The sequence below is a fragment of the Moschus berezovskii genome, chromosome 13, assembly GCF_049115385.1.
Source record: "Moschus berezovskii isolate FMDL1 chromosome 13, NW_MosBer_1.0, whole genome shotgun sequence".
NCBI classification, from domain to species: Eukaryota; Metazoa; Chordata; class Mammalia; order Artiodactyla; family Moschidae; genus Moschus; species Moschus berezovskii.
In genome coordinates this window covers 38354695-38373414 of record NC_142472.1, presented here as the reverse complement: position 1 = coordinate 38373414, position 18720 = coordinate 38354695, and the positions used below count along the sequence as shown (strand labels likewise).

At 41.4% G+C, this 18720-nt stretch overlaps 1 protein-coding gene across 3 annotated transcripts in view; it reads right to left on the bottom strand.

The window, feature by feature from the left end:
• Window positions 1-18720, bottom strand: part of KLF12 (KLF transcription factor 12) — a 555324-nt gene that overhangs the window by 10548 nt on the left and 526056 nt on the right. The window lies entirely within an intron of this gene.

Here is an 18720-nt window from a genome sequence, read left to right as displayed (position 1 = left end):
AACCCTATAAGAACTGATCTCTCTTCTGCCCCCTCCATCCAATAGTTAATCACACACTGCTTGGCCCTATGTGGAGTTTGGTGAAAAGGCCTAAGGCAGGGAGCAGAGTTATTGGCTGACCCCAACATGTGTGTGTGCTCAGTTGCGTCCAGTTCTTTGCAATCCCATGGACTATAGCCCACCAGGTTCCTCTGTCCATGGGATTTCCCAGGCAAGAATACTGGAGTGGGTTGCCATTTCCTTCTCCAGAGGATTTTCCTGACCCAGGGATTGAACCTGTGTCTCTGTCTTTGGTGGGCAGATTCTTTATACAACTGAGCCACACGACTTTTAGACCCCAAGATACAGAGTTGCAATCCCATGAAAGAGAGCATGGCAACCCACTTCAGTATCCTTTCTTGGAGAATCCCCAAGGACAGAGGAGCCTGGCATGCTGCAGTCTATAGGATCACAAAAGAGTCCGACATGACTTTAGTGACTAAGCACACACACATACAGAGTTGCAAAGTGAGTTTTGTTAAATCCATTTTACAGGTGATAAAACTGAGGATGAATGTAGTAAAATAACTAGTCTGAAGCCAGTAAACAGATGCATTTGGTTCCAAATTCAGTGTTTTTCACTATGCTCCAAATTCTTTTCCCCATCGACACATCCTCAGACAATGCTGATTCTACTTTCTTAGATACTTTCCAATTATTCAACTCCTCTTTCCAATAAGTCACCTATCACAATATATCATACAGATATTTGTCTAGATGCTTTTCCCCTTTACCAGTTTCTGAATACACAGAGATTAAGAATCATGCATCTATTTCTGTATCCTCAGAGCTTAGAGTATGTGTCAAATAGTGTTTGAATAAATTCATAAAACTGCACCACAAACATAGACATGCTCACACAGAGGTGTGTACACAGGCAACTACTAAGCCCTGTAAATGAGGTGTGCAAGTCATGCCTACATGGGAAAACAGACTGAACCAGACTCAGCAGTTTTTGTTCAACTGTTAAATGAATGTTAACTATATAGGTCCTTTTGGGATCAAGTGGCACGTTCACAGAACTGCATGGACAGTACAGCTCAGTTAACTCTAGAAATACTGGTGCACTAACTGTGATCCACAGAAAGCTCCAGGTTACTCTGAAAGGGCTCCTGTCAAGTAGGTGCTTAATGACCAGCTGAATCCAAAACCTCACTTCTGACTCATTCTGGATGTTCTCTAGAGACAAAAATCTGCATTTACAGGTATTGACTGATGAGAATTTAACAGAATTTTTTTTAAAAGGTCAGCAAAACCCATAACTTCAGAAGACTGGCAGTCCACTATACAGTATATCCAGGCATCTCAAGTGGCTCAGTGATACAGAATCCGTCTGCGATGTAGGAGATGTGGGTTTGATCCCTGGGTCAGGAAGATCCCCTGGAGGAGGAAATGGTAACCCACTCCATGGTTCCTGCCTAGGAAATCCCAGGGACAGAGAAGCCTGGTGGGCTACAGTCTATAGGGTCGGAAAGAGTTGGATATGACTAAGCATGCATGCACATACAGTATATCCATGGCAACTGCTAACATACTTTTATTGACATGTCATCACTACATGATTTTGAAGTTTACATCATGAACATAGGTTCTACTAAGCTGAGCTTGATAAAAATTGTATCTTCAAAAGCACATTCATTTTTGGGGCACTGAGCTCAGCTCACTGAGTCTTTGTCACCAACAGGCATCTCCCAGATATCTCCTGTTGTGTATGGAACCAGCTACAATGAGTACAGGTCTAAGAAGAAAATAATAAAAGATTTTAATTGAGGAAAAGCACTGCTCAGTTGAGTGCTGGGAGGACGTGTGTTTCTATCTTGCTGGGAAAGTGAAGTATGAGTATGACCAGGGTTAGAAAAGCTGCCATACTCTCAACTTGCCATTGCAGTTAAAGTGAGAGGAAGGGGCCCCAGACCTGGGATGGGCCTGGAAGTAAGGAGAAGTAATAGAAGGAGACAGGCTTCAGTTTCAGAGCAAGAAGGATGCTAGAGGCTGGCATGGCACCATGGGGACAGTCTGTTGTCTCGGGGGCTCTCTGAATTTCCTTGTACCCCAATTTAGGCACTTAATTTCTCCAGTTTCTTCCTTCAGATTATAACAGACATACTCTTACTTTCAATGTGACCGTTTAATAATGCACTTGTGCCCTTTCCATCTGAAAATCTATAGGAGGTGTGAGAAAGTCAGCGGCCTGTTTTGTGCAACTTGCAAGCTAAGAACAATTTTCACTTTTACATCATTGAAAAAAAAAAAACAACCACCAAAGAGGGCTATTTCATGGCGTGTGAAAATCATAAGAGATTCAAATTTTAGCGTCCATGAATAAGTTCTTATTGGAACACTATCTCACTCATTTATCTGCATATTGTTTATGACTGTTTTTCAGTGACAGTGAAATTGAGCATTGCAATAAGAAGGTATGACCTGTAATATCTAAAAGGCTTACTACAGGAAGTTTGCTGACCTTTGATGTTAAGTGAAGGGTACCTCAGCTTGGGGCAGGCTTTCTGATTATGTTAACTTAATAAGGTTATATAACATACATTGCTAGTCTGGGATGGGTAGGTGAGGGAATATTTTGGTGATAATATAATCACTTACTCTCAACTCAGGATCCTTGATTAAAATTCTAACAGTCCTCTCAGTAATGAACACATGTGACATTTCATGTCCGTTGCTTTAAACTGAAGGTTCTGGATCACGAAATGAGTGATTCTCTAAAAAGCCTCACCCGGTTTCATCAGGGTTTTAAAAGTCTTCAGGATCTCTTCTGCTCATTATAAAAGCACAGTAATTAGTATGTCTTCCCTATGAGGATGAGTGAGGTCAGGAACATCTCTGTATATTTTAGCTGGTAACCAAAACAGCCCTGATTCTACAGTGATGGAGCCTCACCCAACTCCATCACCTTTCAATACAGTTGTGCTATCGTGGCCACCATGCGTGATGAGGAGCTATAATTCTACTGAGTCTGGGAAGGAGGACACACGCAAGGAAGGATCAGAAACCAGGAGCTCAGACGTTTGGCATCATTTCTCAGATGGGACAATTCAAAGGAGAAGCAGAGAAAGCAACAACTATGGCAAGGGTTTCTGTGGGCCCACAATCTGGAGCAGGAAACTTAGTGCAAAATCTGGGAAGTGTTCTGTGAGGTGGAATCAGGAACAATCATGATCATGAAAGGCAAGGCCACCAAAATATTTAAGAGGCAGATATAACCCTACTTCATGAATAAAACCAATGAAAATAATACATAAGCTTAACGCATGCGTGCTCAGTTGTGTCATGTCCCACTCTTTGTAACCCTACAGACTATAGCCCGGCAGGCTCCTCTGTCCATGGAATTTTCAGACAAGAATACTGGAGCGGGCTGCCATTGCCTCCTCCAGGGGATCTTCCTGACCCAGGGATCAAACCCACATCTCCTACATTGGCAGGTGGATTCTTTACCACTGAGTAGAATATAAAGTGGTGAATGAATGCATAAAAAATGATGTAAATATTCTCATCTGGGGTGGGGAGGGTCAGAGAGAACCTGTATCAGAAAATAGTAAACAATTTTATGAGCAACAGTTAGAACTGGACATGGAACAACACACTGGTTCCAAATAGGAAAAGGAGTACGTCAAGGCTGTATATTGTCACCTTGCTTATTTAACTTATATGCAGAGTATATCATGAGAAACACTGGGCTGGAGGAAGCACAAGCTGGAATCAAGATTGCCGGGAGAAATATCAATAACCTCAGATATGCAGATGACACCACCCTTATGGCAGAAAGTAAAGAAGAACTAGAGCCTCTTGATGAAAGTGAAAGAGGAGAGTGAAAAAGCTGTCTTAAAGCTCAACATTCAGAAAACTAAGATCATGGCATCCGGTCCCATCACTTCATGGAAAATAGATGGGCAAACAGTGGAAACAGTGGCTGACTTCATTTTTCTGGGCTCCAAAATCACTGCAGATGGTGACTGCAGCCATGAAATTAAAAGACACTTACTCTGTGGAAGGAAAGTTATGACCAACCTAGACAGCATATTAAAAAGCAAAGACATTACTTTGCTAACAAAGGTCCATCTAGTCAAGGCTATGGTTTTTCCAGTGGTCATGTATGGATGTGAAAGTTGGACTATAAAGAAAACTGAACGCCGAAGAATTGATGCTTTTGAACTGTGGTGTTGGAGAAGACTCTTGAGAGTCCCTTGGACTGCAAGGAGATCCAACCAGTCCATCCTAAAGGAGATCAGTCCTGGGTGTTCACTGGAAGGACTAATGTTGAAGCTGAAACTCTAATACTTTGGCCACCTCATGAGAAGAGCTGACTTATTTGAAAAGACCCTTATGCTGGGAAAGGTTGAGGGCAGGAGGAGAAGGGGACGACAGAGGATGAGATGGTTGGATGGCATCACCAAATCAATGGACATGGGTTTGGGTGGACTCCGGAACTGGTGATGGACAGCGAGGCCTGGTGTGCTGTGGTTCACGGGGTCTTAAAGAGGCGGACACGACTGAGCGACCGAACTGAACTGAATGTGAGCAATAAGTGAGTTTTCCTTCAAACTGTCCTTACACAATGTATATTTTCTTTTTAATATTCAGAAATATTTCTTGTACATCCTCATGAATAAAACAAGAGTTTGGGTATTCTATCTCCATACTTAGAAAAAAGAAGAGGAGAAAAAAAGAAAATAAGATCTTCAAATCTCTCTTCACAACTAGAGGCTGAGCTCTGGGGGTGAAGGGAACAAGACGGCTGCTCGGACCAGATAGAGAGTAGGCTTCTGCTCCTTGCTCAAGACCGACCTAGGTTTCTGTTGTATCTGCTGAGTGCCCAGCATTTTATTAAAAAGTAAAGATCCATCAATGCTCTCTCAAGACTGCTGCTAAGTCACTTCAGTCGTGTCCGACTCTGTGTGACCCCATAGACGGAAGCCCACCAGGCTCCCCCTTCCCTGGGATTCTCCAGGCAAGAACACTGGAGTGGGTTGCCATTTCCTTCTCCAATGTGTGAAAGTGGAAAGTGAAAAGTGAAAGTGAAGTCGCTCATTCGTGTCCGACCCTTAGCGACCCCACGGACTGCAGCCTACCAGGCTCCTCCATCCATGGGATTTTATAGGCAAGAGTACTGGAGTGGCTTGCCATTGCCCTCTCCAGACTAGTTAAGTTTTAAAAATGGATACAAAAATGATGCATAGTGGCTAGGACTTTGTATTGAAACTGCATGTTATAGTGTATGCTTGTGAGTTGAAGCAATTTAAGGGGTACAATCTTACAAATAAATTACAATAAGAGAAACTAACTTCACAATGTGAGTAAAAACTAATTAAGATGTTAATAAGTTTGTAAGATATACTGTAATACGTATAAATGAGTCCTGAAAAGATACGGAGAGACTCCTTCATCCATCCGTCCTACTTTCCTTTAAATCTTACTAGAAAATAGAACGCTCACTCTAATGTGGTGGGGACAGAAGAGGAGATGAATTTTCCATGAACAGTTTCCTATGGAAAGGGTTGATTTGGACAATAATAGGAGTTGGACATCTATCTCCCAAGAGCTGTGATTCTCTGATGCATAGCTGCTCTGCAGCAGTCTGAATGGTGGTGACAATAAACAGAATTTCTAGCAATTTCTTCAGGAATGGTGAATTTTCCTTAAACTCATCTGAATCAGAATTCTGCAAATGTGTTATTCAAAACTGTTTTTCCTAGAAATAGGCTAAAAATAAAATAGCAAGCCCATCTTTTTTTTTTTTTTTGGTCTAACCCACAAATACACTTAAAATCCTCAGGAGCAAAGTCTTTGAAAAATGTATTTAAATATTTTTTCAAAATAATCAGAAGTTTTGCTTCCACCATCAGATCACCTTTGATTTTTATTTCCTGTATTAATCCTATGGAGTAATAAGATGATGGGAAGTGGTGTGTTATATGTCTTCATCAATAAGTCTTAGTGATTTTTCTTTTTTAAGTCGACATCAAGTTGCTAATGTATAAGAAAAATCAAAGAAACAAGATGGGTAACACTACGCTTACCCTGAAGTGCAGTTATTATTTTAGGCTTTTGATTCTGAAGTGAAGTTCTCTAAGTCCCATGACAAATCCATAAGCCATTTCTACCTTTTGACCATTTTTCAGCATAACCTGTCCTCTTTCAGTTCTTGGTAAAAACTGATTGAAATTATGAAAATCTCTGAAAAAGGAAAATGTTAACCAAAACTAATAACAAGCCCTCCAATTTCTTTAAAGGATCCTGAAAAGATTAAAAAGAGAACATACCAAAAAAAGAGGGTTTGTTAATTTTTGTTTGAAAACACTCTTAATTCCTCAGTGGCGGTTCAAGTTAACACAATTTTCATATCCACGATGGCCTCTGTGTGTATGTTTATACACTTATATTCACAAGCATTATTTAAATAATATTCTAATTAAGTGTCCTGGGAAAATGAGAACTCTCATCAGGGTTTTTTTTTCTTGGAACAGTCAACAAACTAACTTATTATGAGAACTGCTGTCTCTTTCAATTTTGGTTAAAGAAAAGGCTTAAGAGTCACTCAATGCATTTCCATGACATTTACCCAGCAGAAGGCATAATAAAGTCTAAAGAAAACACCAGGTATTGAATGGATTCCCAAAACCCATGAAACAAAAATAACTTTTTCGGGTACCTCCCATTTCACCATCTGAAATGCTGAAAGGTAAATGTGTCCTGAGACAAAAGACAGGTGCCTTTTCATATTAAAATGACGTGTGAGCAACACCAGAAAAGGAATGTGCACTTTGCCAAAGCTCCGGTCAAACAAAACGCCCATGTCCTCACATCAGCTTTTCTCTATTCTTTCCTCAAGCAACCAAGAAAAAAAAAAAAACCAACAAAACCCAAAACAAAACAAACCACCTTCTGCAACAGGAAACACAGGCATTTTCTTCAGTGCTGAAGCGCATTTCTGAAATGCGGCCCTGTTTAACTTTTATAAAGTCAGGGGGCCCCAGACACTGACAAATGAGCTTCATTACACTCAAGACTCAACACACTTGCTGTGACAATCGGTTTCACTTGAGGAATGGTATTTGCATATGAGGGGAAAAAACACCAGAATCAAGATTCCTATCTTGTCTTCTGGTTTCTGTCACATTAGTTCATAAGAGTTCACAGAATTTTAGATCTGGAAGGAAATCAGGGACTTTGAAAATGAGGAAACAGAAACCGAGAGCTGAGATTACAGGCCCTTGACTTGTCCAGGGGTAGACAAGGCAGCCTGCCTTCTTGCTGGTGTTAAAGAGGCAGAAAATAGCATGGGCTTTAAATGCACGGGCTTCCCTCGTGGCTCAGATGGTAAAGAATCTGCCTGTAATGCAGGAGACCCGGGTTTGATCCCAGGGTCAGGAAGATAACCCGGAGAAGGGAATGGCTACCCATTCCAGTATTCTTGCCAGAGAATTCCATGGACAGAGGAACCTGGCAGGCAACAGTTCATGGGGTCTCAAAGAGTTGGACATGACTAACTGACTAACACTTGGAATGCATGGTCAAGTGGAATGCATGGTACAATGAGGCTCAGTCGTCAATCTGTGACTGGATCTCAGGCTAGAGAGTGAAGCTTTCTGAAACTCCATCTCCATCCAACCCCACCCTGCCAGTCTATAAAATGGGAATACTCTTCCAGTTGTGAAACTTAGAAACACACATGCCATATGCCCAGCAAATGAGAGGTGCTCAGTAAAGGATACTGAATTCTACAGTTATGAAATTCAAGGTTTTTCTGTTTCTGCCAAGAAATAAAAATAACATGAAGCTAAAAATAAATGTTATTTGTTATTTTTTCAGGAAGGAATTAAGATTTGTAGGTAAATGGATGCCAATCTATACTGATTTTTCCTAATATGATAAGTATAAAACTTCTTTATAGGCCAAGCAGACCAATCTATTCTATAATTTGTTTGATTCATTTGGTCTTGTCAATTCAGACAAGTGATTAGTATTTTAGTATTCTCCTCAAGAACTGTCTGGACTGAATTAATTAACTTTCTTTTTCATTATGTGTAAACAAATGGGTCTCTTCTTTCTTTTTCATACAATTCTATAATGAATTTCTTTGATAAGTATAATCTTTGCTACAGTACATAGTATTTTCCATGTATCCCACTTGGTCCTAAGAGCTGTGTGGATCTGAACTTATTTAATGTTGACTCTAACTTCCTCAGGAAGTTGCTATAAGTAACCCCCCTTCACCCAGAGTTAGTATATGGCAGGTGTAGGTGGGATTTGAACCCAAGATCTGACACCCAAGGTCACAGTCTTAACCATCTCCCTGTAATGCTTCTCAACCTTAAATCGCTGCTTTCATAAACCAGAATATCCAGTCAGACCTGACCAACAGACTGAAAGAATATGAATTACTACTGATAGGAGAGACAATATGTTAACCCGCAAGAGCCTAGCCCCTGCACCTAGAAATAAAATACAAGGGAAGTAAAAAATATCCTGTAATAAACACATACTTCAGTGAAAGCAACAGTTCAAGGTCTAAGGGTAATTCTTTATTTGGCTGTTCTGAGTTTATATTTCCAGGTGCTATGTCTGTCTGACCCTTTGCGATCCTTTGGACCACAGCCAGTCAAGCTCCTCTATCCATGGGATTCTCCAGGCAAGAATAGTGGAGTGAGTATTCCAGGACCTCCTCCAGGGGATCTTCCCAACCAAGGGATCGAACCCATGTCTCTTAAGGCTCCTGCATTGGCAGGCGGGTTCATTACCACTAGCACCACCTGGGAAGCCCATATTTCCAGGTAGTAAGAGTATTGATCTTCCTGTTCCTGGCTGTCTTTTCCTCAGCTTCTTCTCAGACACCTTTCTTTACCTGTCACATAAATGTTCATTGAGATTCAGGCTTTGACTCCTCACCTACAGAGGTTTTCCTTGGTACCCATGGCTGCTCCCACAACTTCTAAGGCAAAGATTCCCAAGTGTTACATCTCAGTCTCTCTCCCAAGCACCATGGCAGGGGAGACGACATTTCCAGTTGGCAGCCAGAAAGCAACTTCCACGTGACCAAGGTGTTACTCAGAATCTACCACTTAGACAAGACCTGTTCCTCCTTCTGTTTTAGTATCTGGAAACAAGACAACCCTACCTCCTCAGGTATCAAGCCATACATCTCTCCAGCCATACATCTTTCCTATCTGTTATTCTCTACTTGCCCCAACTCGATTATCATTATATCTGCCAGTTCTGCCTTCAAAACGCCCTCTCCAGTTTATCTCCATGAAGATGGTCTGCCTCTTTTTAGAGTCTCCCCACCTTTCAATGGGCTTCCCAGATGGCTCAGTAGTAAAGAATCTGCCTGCCAAGGCAGTATCCTCAGGGGCCATGGGTTCAATCCCTGGATCAGGAAGATCCTCTGGAGGAGGGCATGGCAACTCACTCCAGTATTCTTGCCTGGAGAATCCCACGGACAGAGGAGCCTGTTGGTCCAAGGGGTTGCAAAGAGTCAGACATGACTGAGCATGCATGCACAACCTTTCATGAGTACCACATTCTACTGGTCTGTTTCCCTGTCTTGTGTCTTGCTCCCTCCAGTTTATTGTCTGTATTGTAAGGAAAACTTTCTCAAACAGTATGATCATGCCACTCCTTGGCACCCTGGGCACACCTGTAATTAAACCCTTCTCACACCCCATCCCATAGTGACAACAGGTTTCCCACCTGTCCATCACCCTCAGTAGTGCAGTATTGAGGGTGCCTTTTCTATACTATTCTGCTCTGTGCAAACAGATGCTTGTTGATCAAATGAATCAAACAGCTTGAATTCAAATGCCTCCTGTTCTCTTGAAGTTTAACATACAAGAGTCAATAGAAGAGCAATCCACTTTGTGAAACAAAGAGTTTACCGCTTGTACTTTACTCCTTCTACAACCCTTTCCCATTCCAATTAAGTAGAACATATATTTTGTTTGACTTTAAATATTTACTTATTTATGTGGCTGGGACAGATCTGAGTTGTAGCACACAGGCTCTGTAGTTTGTAGCAAGCGGGCTTAACTGCCCCTCAGCCTGCGAGATCTTAGTTCCCTGACCAGGGACTGAATCTGTGTCCACTGTGTTGCAAGGTGGATTCCTAATCACTGGACCACCAGGGAAGTCCCTAGACTATATATTTTTGAAAGGGAAAATAACAGGAGACTTTATTTGCAGTAAGTTTCATTTAAAGGTCTACTCTACAAATAAATATCTCATTTAAAAATTTTCTTTAAATTTAGTAACATGATATGTGATATTAAAATTAGTAAAATGATCTGTGATTGAGTCTATTTTTTTTCAAATGAGCATCAATAATTTTAGTCTTTAAGCAATGTATTTACTTCATAATTCTTTTTATTCTTAGTGATAAAGGGCTTTTATTGAATTTATTTTAAGCCTTATACATGAACAATATTTTAATAAACTCTTTAATGGTAACTATATTTTCTACAAAAATACAGTTCCTTAATAGTTCCACTAAAGCCACACATTTTCTATTAGTAGTAGTTAATTTTGTCATTCAGCAAAATTAAGCCAGGAGGCATAATCTAGTTGCTCAGCAGGACATGGGAAAGAACAAGGACTGGGGATATTACTACCCTACTTCTTACAACACAGTTTTGATAGCTGAATGGACAAAATAAACCCAAAAGCAGAGCGAGGAAAATGAGGAGCATGGTGATAAGATCCCACAGTGTTTTCAACTTTTCATTGTCACTGATGATCCGTGTGCTAACACAAGCAAGAAACAAACTCACTTAGCAAGCAGCTTATTCAACTGAGGTAATACTTGACAGACTGTCTTAGAAGTCTTCACTTTTCTAAATATATGAAAAAGATGGCTTTAGTTTTTAAATAAGCTAACACTTTAAAATCAAAATTGAATCAAATGTGAACAGCATTCATACTTATATTCAGACAACTGTAAGTCTTAGGTTCACTGTGTTTCTAGGCAGGAACTTTCTAGAACAGATTAAAATAACTCCTTCATAAATGAAAATAAGTAAATACTTTCAAAACATTTTGTTACTGATCTCATTCTCCAGCTTCCGTTTTAGAGCTGGCCCTTTCCTGCGTTCCCACGGGTAGGTGACGATTGCTGCAGCCTTGCAGTTGGGACCAAAGACCCCTTCATTGCTGCTGCAGCAACCCCGCATCAAGCTCGCTCAGGGCTTTCCCATCAAGTGTTCCCTGTCACCACTCTACTTTCCGAAAGTGAAGAGGAACTGAACAGCCTCTTGATGAGGGTGGAAGAGGAGAGTGAAAAAGCTGGCTTAAAACTCAGCATTAAAAAACTAAAATCATGGCATGGTGGCTCAGTGGTAAAGAATCTGCTTGCAAATGCAGGAGACGTGGCTTTGATCCCTGGGTCGGGAAGATACCCTGGGAAGAGAAAATGGCAACCCACTCCAGTATTCTTGCCTGGGAAATCCTATGGACCAAGGAGCCTGGCGGGCTACTGTCCATGGGGTTGCAAGAGTTGGACATCACAGAGTGACTAAACATCAAGATCATGGTATCGGATCCCATCACCTCATGGCAAACAGATGGGGAAAAAGTGGAAGTAGTAACAGATTCTATTTTAAATGTGTTTATAAGTAGTAAGTCTCTAGAACAGATTAAAATAACTTGTTCATACATGAAAACAAGCAAATATTTTAATAATATTTATGTTCCTGATCCAGATCTCTGCAGATACGGCTCCACTACCAGATTTCAAACCCCTTGCTGTCTTCATCTTTAAGGTACACCCGTTATTATTCAGAGAGCTCTGTGCAGAGCAAGCACTCAAGAGTTGCTCTTTTCATTTAATTATTAATGCTGCTGGTCCTTGTCTTCTCATGGGCTTTCTAACAACTTCAGAAACTTTAGTTGATGCTAAAGATTCCCTGGCGTCCAGTGGTTAGAACTCCATGCTTCCACTGCAGGGGGCCTGGGTTTCAGTCCTTGGTCAGGGAACTAAGATCCTGCAAGCTGTGAAGCTTGGCCAAAAAACAAGACCAGTTCACATTAATGATGAAAAAGTTTAAAAATAGACCATTTCAGGACTTCCCTAGTGGTAGAGTAGTTAAGAATCCATGTGCCAATGCAAAGGACATGGGTTCAATCCCTGGTACAGGCGGATTCTACACGCTGCAGGGCGACTAAGCCCGTGCCCCACAACTATGGAGCCTGGGTGCTCTAGAGCCCATGCTCCGCAGCAAGAGAAGCTACCAGAAGCCTGGGCACTGCAACTAGAGAAAGCACGTGTAGCAACGAAGACCCAGTGCAGCTGTAAATAAATCAGCAGAAATTTAAAAAACTGGCCATTTAACATCCCCTGCTCGCTTAATTGGAGAAGGCAATGGCAAACCACTCCAGTACTCCTGCCTAGAAAATCCCATGGATGGAGGAGCCTGGTGGGCTGCAGTCCGTGGGGTCGCTAAGGGTCGGACACGACTGAGCGACTTCACTTTCACTTTTCACTTTCACACATTGGAGAAGGAAATGGCAACCCACTCCGGTGTTCTTGCCTGGAGAATCCCAGGGACGGGGGAGCCTGGTGGGCTTCCGTCTATGGGGTCACACAGAGTCGGACACGATTGAAGTGACTTAGCAGCAGCAGCTCTCTTAATACTTCCAAGTACCTTAATGACCATCTCTAAACAGGTAGGGACCACTGGCTAGAGCTGCATGGAGTGTGGCCCCACTGGGAGAGACTGGTAGGTTATTAGCAAACCTGTTGCAGAGAGGTATAATGAAAACAACACAAACTAGAAAAAACTGGTTCTAAAAAACTAGAATAACAGGTTCTAGAGAAACCAAAGTCTGCCTTTCAGCTCACCTCCTTGGCTACTCCATGACAGCAAAGAGCGCCCTAACCCACGATTCCCCAGCCTCTAGGATCTTGTGCCTGATGATCTGAAGTGAAGCTGATGTAGTATCAATAGAAATAAAGTGCATAATAAATGTAACAGGCTTGAATCATCCCAAAACCAATCCCCCCTTCCCCGGTCCGAGGAAAAATTGTCTTCCACAAAACCGATCCCTAGTGCCCCAAAGGTTGGGGACTGCTGCTCTGACCTTTCGGAGAAGGCAATGGCAAGCCACTCCAGTACTCTTGCCTAGAAAATCCCATGGATGGAGGAGCCTGGTAGGCTGCAGTCCGTGGGGTCGCTAAGAGTCGGACACAACTGAGCGACTTCACTTTCACTCTTCACTTTCACACATTGGAGAAGGAAATGGCAACCCACTCCAGTGTTCTTGCCTGGAGAATCCCAGGGATGGAGGAGCCTGGTGGGCTTCTGTCTATGGGGTCACACAGAGTCGGACACGACTGAAGTGACTTAGCAGCAGCAGCAGCTCTGACCTTTCCAAGGACTTACAGATGCGATTAAATTATGGAAAGGACTAGCAGAGCTCTGAGCCTGACCTGGCAGGTCCTTAGGAGATATTGGCCCTCTCTCACCACTGGTCTGTGTCTGCTTTCAGCATCCCTTCCTGCTAAACATGCACTCCAGATGTCCTCAAAGTCTCCCTGAACCCTACACTCACGTCCAAGCAGATGTCATGCCCTGCTCTCTTGACTGCTCCACTGTTTCCCACATGGCCCCTCTCTGCCCACTGCGCTGCTGTGACAGGGACACGTATAAGTGCTCCAGGATCAGAGACGATGGAATTCCACCTGCCGAGCGAAGGAGGGTAGTCAGAGAATTTAACAGACAAGGAGACACTGAGGCAGTTTCCAAAAACAAACAGAGGTTTACCAACTCGAGAAGAAAAAAATGGAGGCACCCAGGCAGGCCATTTCAGGAAGAGGGCAAGAATGTGCAGTGAGCTCCATACAGTTGAGCATGTTCAGAGACTGGTTCGTTTGCTAGTTTTACCCCAATTTTTTCTGCATTATATAAATTTTAAATTAGTAGAGTCTGGAGCAAACAGTTGATTGTGGTAAGAATACACTAAATTATCCAAACATTTTTGCCTTGAACCTATTGCCCACATTAATAACATATATCTGTATCAATATCAATATAAGACATACATAATTTCAATTCAACAAATAATGACTGGGTCCCTATAATGTGTTCGTCCCTGCATTTACTGGAGATTCCCTGGTGGCTCAGATGGTAAAGAAGCTGCCTGCAGCGTGAAAGACTTGGGTTCGGTCCCTGGGTTGGAATGAGCCCCTGGAGAAAGGAACGGCTACCTTCTCCAGTATTGTGGCCTGGAGAATTCCATGGACAGACGAGCCTGGCAGGTCCATGGGGTCGCAAAGAGTCAGACATGACTTAGCAACTTTCACTTTCACTGCGTTGACTAGGCATGCAGCAGCACTAGTGGTAAAGAACCCACCTGCCAATGCAGGAAACCTAACAGACGCAGGTTCAATTCCTGGGTCAGGAAGATCCTCTGGAGGAGGGCATAGCAACCCACTCCAGTATTCCTGCCTGGGAAATACTATGGACAGAGGAGCCTGATAGGCTACAGTCCATGGGGTCACAAAGAGTCACACACGCCTGAAGTGACTTAGCACGCACACACATGGTAATTATGCCACAACTTGCTATATTTATGTTAAAACAACAGAAAACCTGCGATTCACTGAGTTAAGTAGCTTGTCTAAGCTCACCAACCAGTTAGGGGTCAAAGACAAACTTCTGTTTACTGACTTCAAATTTAGTGCTATTTCTATGATAGTTTCCTATTTCTTTGCTTACCAATATGGTGCATACTTGCGAGCTCTTTGGCTAAGATACGCAAACAAATTATTTGGAGAGGATTTTTTTCTTGAAAAATGTCAGTCTGTCCTTAAGTGATTCATTAGCTTGGCATCATTAAGCCTTATGCTTTATCTAATAATGAATCTAGACAGAGGGTCTCAAGTGGTGCTTAACATGGAATGAGTTATTTAAATAATGAAGATGGATGTGAACATATAAGCAGCACCACACCGCCTGAAGGCAAGACCTAGCAACCCCAAGACTAGTGAACAAAAGGCCATCAAGATGCACCGCTGCCACACAGCTCATGATTTTCTGTGTAGGATATTATCAAGTCATTTCAAAATATCATCCAATAAAGTAAGATGCCAAATTGGAAGCAAGAAACAGAGGCATAGCAATGAGAAGGGGCGAGGCAAGTAAAAAGTGAAAAAGCATGGAATCTATGAGCCTTTCAGATCACAGTGTGTGCATGTGTGTGACGTCATTTTGGTTGTTGCTGTGGTTCAGTCGCTAAGTCATATCCGACTCTTTGCGACCCCACTGACTGCAACATACCAGGCTTCTCTGTCCTTCACGATCTATATGCACTATCTACCTGCAGTATACTACACGCACATGCTGTGCTGAGTCCCTTCCGTGTCCGATTCTTTGAGACCCTATGGACTGTAGCTCACCAGGCTCCTCTGTCCATCGGGATATACTGGAGTGGGTTGCCATGCCCTCCTCCAGGGATCTTCCCGACCCAGTGACTGAACCTGCGTCTCTTATGTCTCCTGCAGTAGCAGGTGGGTTCTTTACTACTAGCGCCTTCTGGGGAGCTGATGCATCGGTCACTGAAAAGAAGTGAAAGTGAAAGTAAGTGCCAGTCGCTCAGTCACATCTGACTCTCTGCAACCCCATGACACGATATTAATTACAAAGGCTTTATTCCTCAAGGGAAGGGCTGAATAATACAACATTTCCTTCATTTGTAAAGGTAAGGAAGGACATATTTAAATACTTTAAATAATGAGGGACTTTAAAATAAAAATTGGTTAGTATTTTTAAAGTATCCATATGAGTTACTTTCCTTGATGTGTAAAATTTAGACACAAATTACTTTTGCTACAGTCAGATAGATAAGAAATGTGACTGCCTTCTGTTCATTACTTTTTAAAATTTAAGTGTAGAGTGTTCATATGAATTCAAATAATTATGAGGCAAGATTGACTAAACAAGCCTCAAAAATGTATTAGAGAACAGGATATCAAGTTGAAATTTTCAAATTAAGATTCATTTGAAACTAAATATTCTTACATGTTGAAATGATTAATACTTATTTTTAAAAAACCCTAGTTTTAAATCTCTATCTTGCCATTTCCTTGTTCATCATTAAATAATAGTATTCGGCAGAACAGGGACGATCATACCATTTCAAATGTACCACTAGAGGGTTCCAGCTGATTGCTGGACCCTCTTAAGCTAGACCCAACATCTGGTTGCTTTGCGCCATCTAGTGGCTGTAAGAATCACTGGTGCCTGAGTGTCACTTCGTACTGCATTTTATTTATAGAAAACATGATGGTACACATTTTGGGAAAATAAAGAGAATTATAAATGGTAATACCAAATTTGTAAAACCATTATCTTCTAAAATTCATATTTAGATCATTTGATAAGCAGTAAAATTCTTAAAATCAGAAATTCATTGTACATAATAGTTACGTCATACAGACTTAAATGAACTTTAATTTCAACACAGTGCAATTCACTTAAATACACTGTACACGGCTTCACGCACAGGAGAGATACAATTCAGACTAGTGAATAGGAATAATTATTATACTTGCTGACGGTAGGGTAAATGAGATGGTAGAAATATATGTTTTCCTTCTATTGAATATGCCTTAAACAATTTGCCACAGGGAAGTGTTAGTAGGCATTTAAAAATATTTGGCCAAACTTCTATGTTATTATCTAAAATGCACATTCATTAGACTAAGTTATTTTTCAGTTTAAGAAGGTACTCCAGCATTTCTTGTTTTATTCTAAATTCTTTATGAATATGTAGAAAGTGAACCTCTTTCACACCTCTATAGATATGTTTAATTTACTTTATATCTAATGTCCTAAACAGATGACTGATCATTTACCAAGAAAGCACAAAAGATCAAGTTAAAGGCAGAATTAACGTGACTTTCTCAAAGGAAGTGTCTTGTTGCCCCTTGCTTACCTCCCATTGCGTGCGTAGTTCTCATAAGTCATCTGTTATAATCCCATACTTTACATTCATTATTACTGGTCACACACAAATAACTTACTCAATATGCCTGAAGCAAAGGTAAGGCTAAGAAGATATTTATTAAAAGCAAAGCAAACCAACCTGAATCCCTACAGAACTAGTGTTCATTTCATTTTGAGCACAAAGTTATGAAATCTTGCACGTAATTATAAATCAGAAACCAGTATGGGCTCACTTTGAACTGGTGGCAGCAAATCAACCAAATTTCATTCTTTCTTTTCAAAAGTACTGTTATTTGACTGGTGGTTTAGGAGCTTCTGCCTTGCCCAGAATAAGTACTTCTCTGCTAAGTTGACGGATGAATGTGTCATATCTGGGTTTGGAGCAGAAATTTCACAAGGACTTTTGGATGGAGCTTTGAGATCAAGAAACATGGATCGGAGGTAGGACAAATAGGTGAATTCTGAGCTGTAAGTTAATGAATTGAGACCCACTTGGATAGAAGACTCCAGGACTACATTTGAGTCCTTTTTCCTGAACCTGTTCTATTCAGTACTTGGAAAAAATGGAGAAGCTGAAGAAGAAACCTAAAATACTAAAAGCAAGGTGGACAGGAAGGGGTTCTAAAGTCTTCTTGATTCATTAGAATAATGAGCTCACCTCAATCAAATGGATACAGTATATACAGTATAAGTATTTCTAAGGTTTGAAAGGGTATGTGTAGCTCCCACAGCAATAACTGCCCTGTATCTCCCACAAGAGATTCTCCAGCCTGGGGCAAACACCTCAGTGAGGGGAAACCCACCCCTCTCAAGGCAGCCACCACTTGACAGGTTCAACGACAAATACAACACCGCATGCTTTGGTTTAAAAGAAATGTTATTGTTACAAGGGAGGGAAAGATCTAGTTTTCAGCAGTTTTTGACATAGATAACCTAACAGAGAAAGACAACTGCTAAAAGACTTAACTCTATCTTTGCTTCTATTAAGAGATGTCCATTAACAAGAGCTCTTACGCCAACTAGGGGGGTGAAAACTTTAGAAGATACAGTGATATGTCAGAGTATACTTAGAAAAAAGTGGCAGAGAGAATTGAGGGTGTCTGATTTGGAGAAATGAAGATGCCCGTGGTTCATGGCAGTGTTGAGAGGAGCTCCAGAGCACGGAAGAGAAAATTACAGTGTGACGGCTGGAGCTATAAAGCAGCCAAACAAAGCCATGGGAGACAATTCAGGGCTGTCAGAGACAAGGACTCTGCCCTCAGAAACATCTCCCAACTTGTCTTGCAGAAGCAAAAGCTCTGTCACTCAACAAATTTAAGAAGAGGTAGGAAAGAATACTCGACCCGGAGCCACTCTCCTTACCAAGGAGACAGTGATACCAGGTGTTGTGCGGATCAAATCAAAGAAAAGATCTGTTATGTGTGCAGAAAACTGCATAGTAGGAACTGGCTCTCCATGACAGATGACACCCAAGGGATTCCTCTAATGTGGAAATGAACTAAACTCCATGACATCGAAGGGCCATTTGGACCCTAGGAGTCAAAGATTTCATCTTATTAATAAGCCACGCTGATTAATTCTGCTTCAGCATTAGAGGGTTATCTTGCTTTGAATTACAATGCATACATCACATTTCCTGCACTTTCACAAGCTATATTAAAAACTTTAAGATTCAATCTTATAATGCTATAACATTAAAATCCTTTCATAGTATCTCATTAAACCCTTTCTTCTC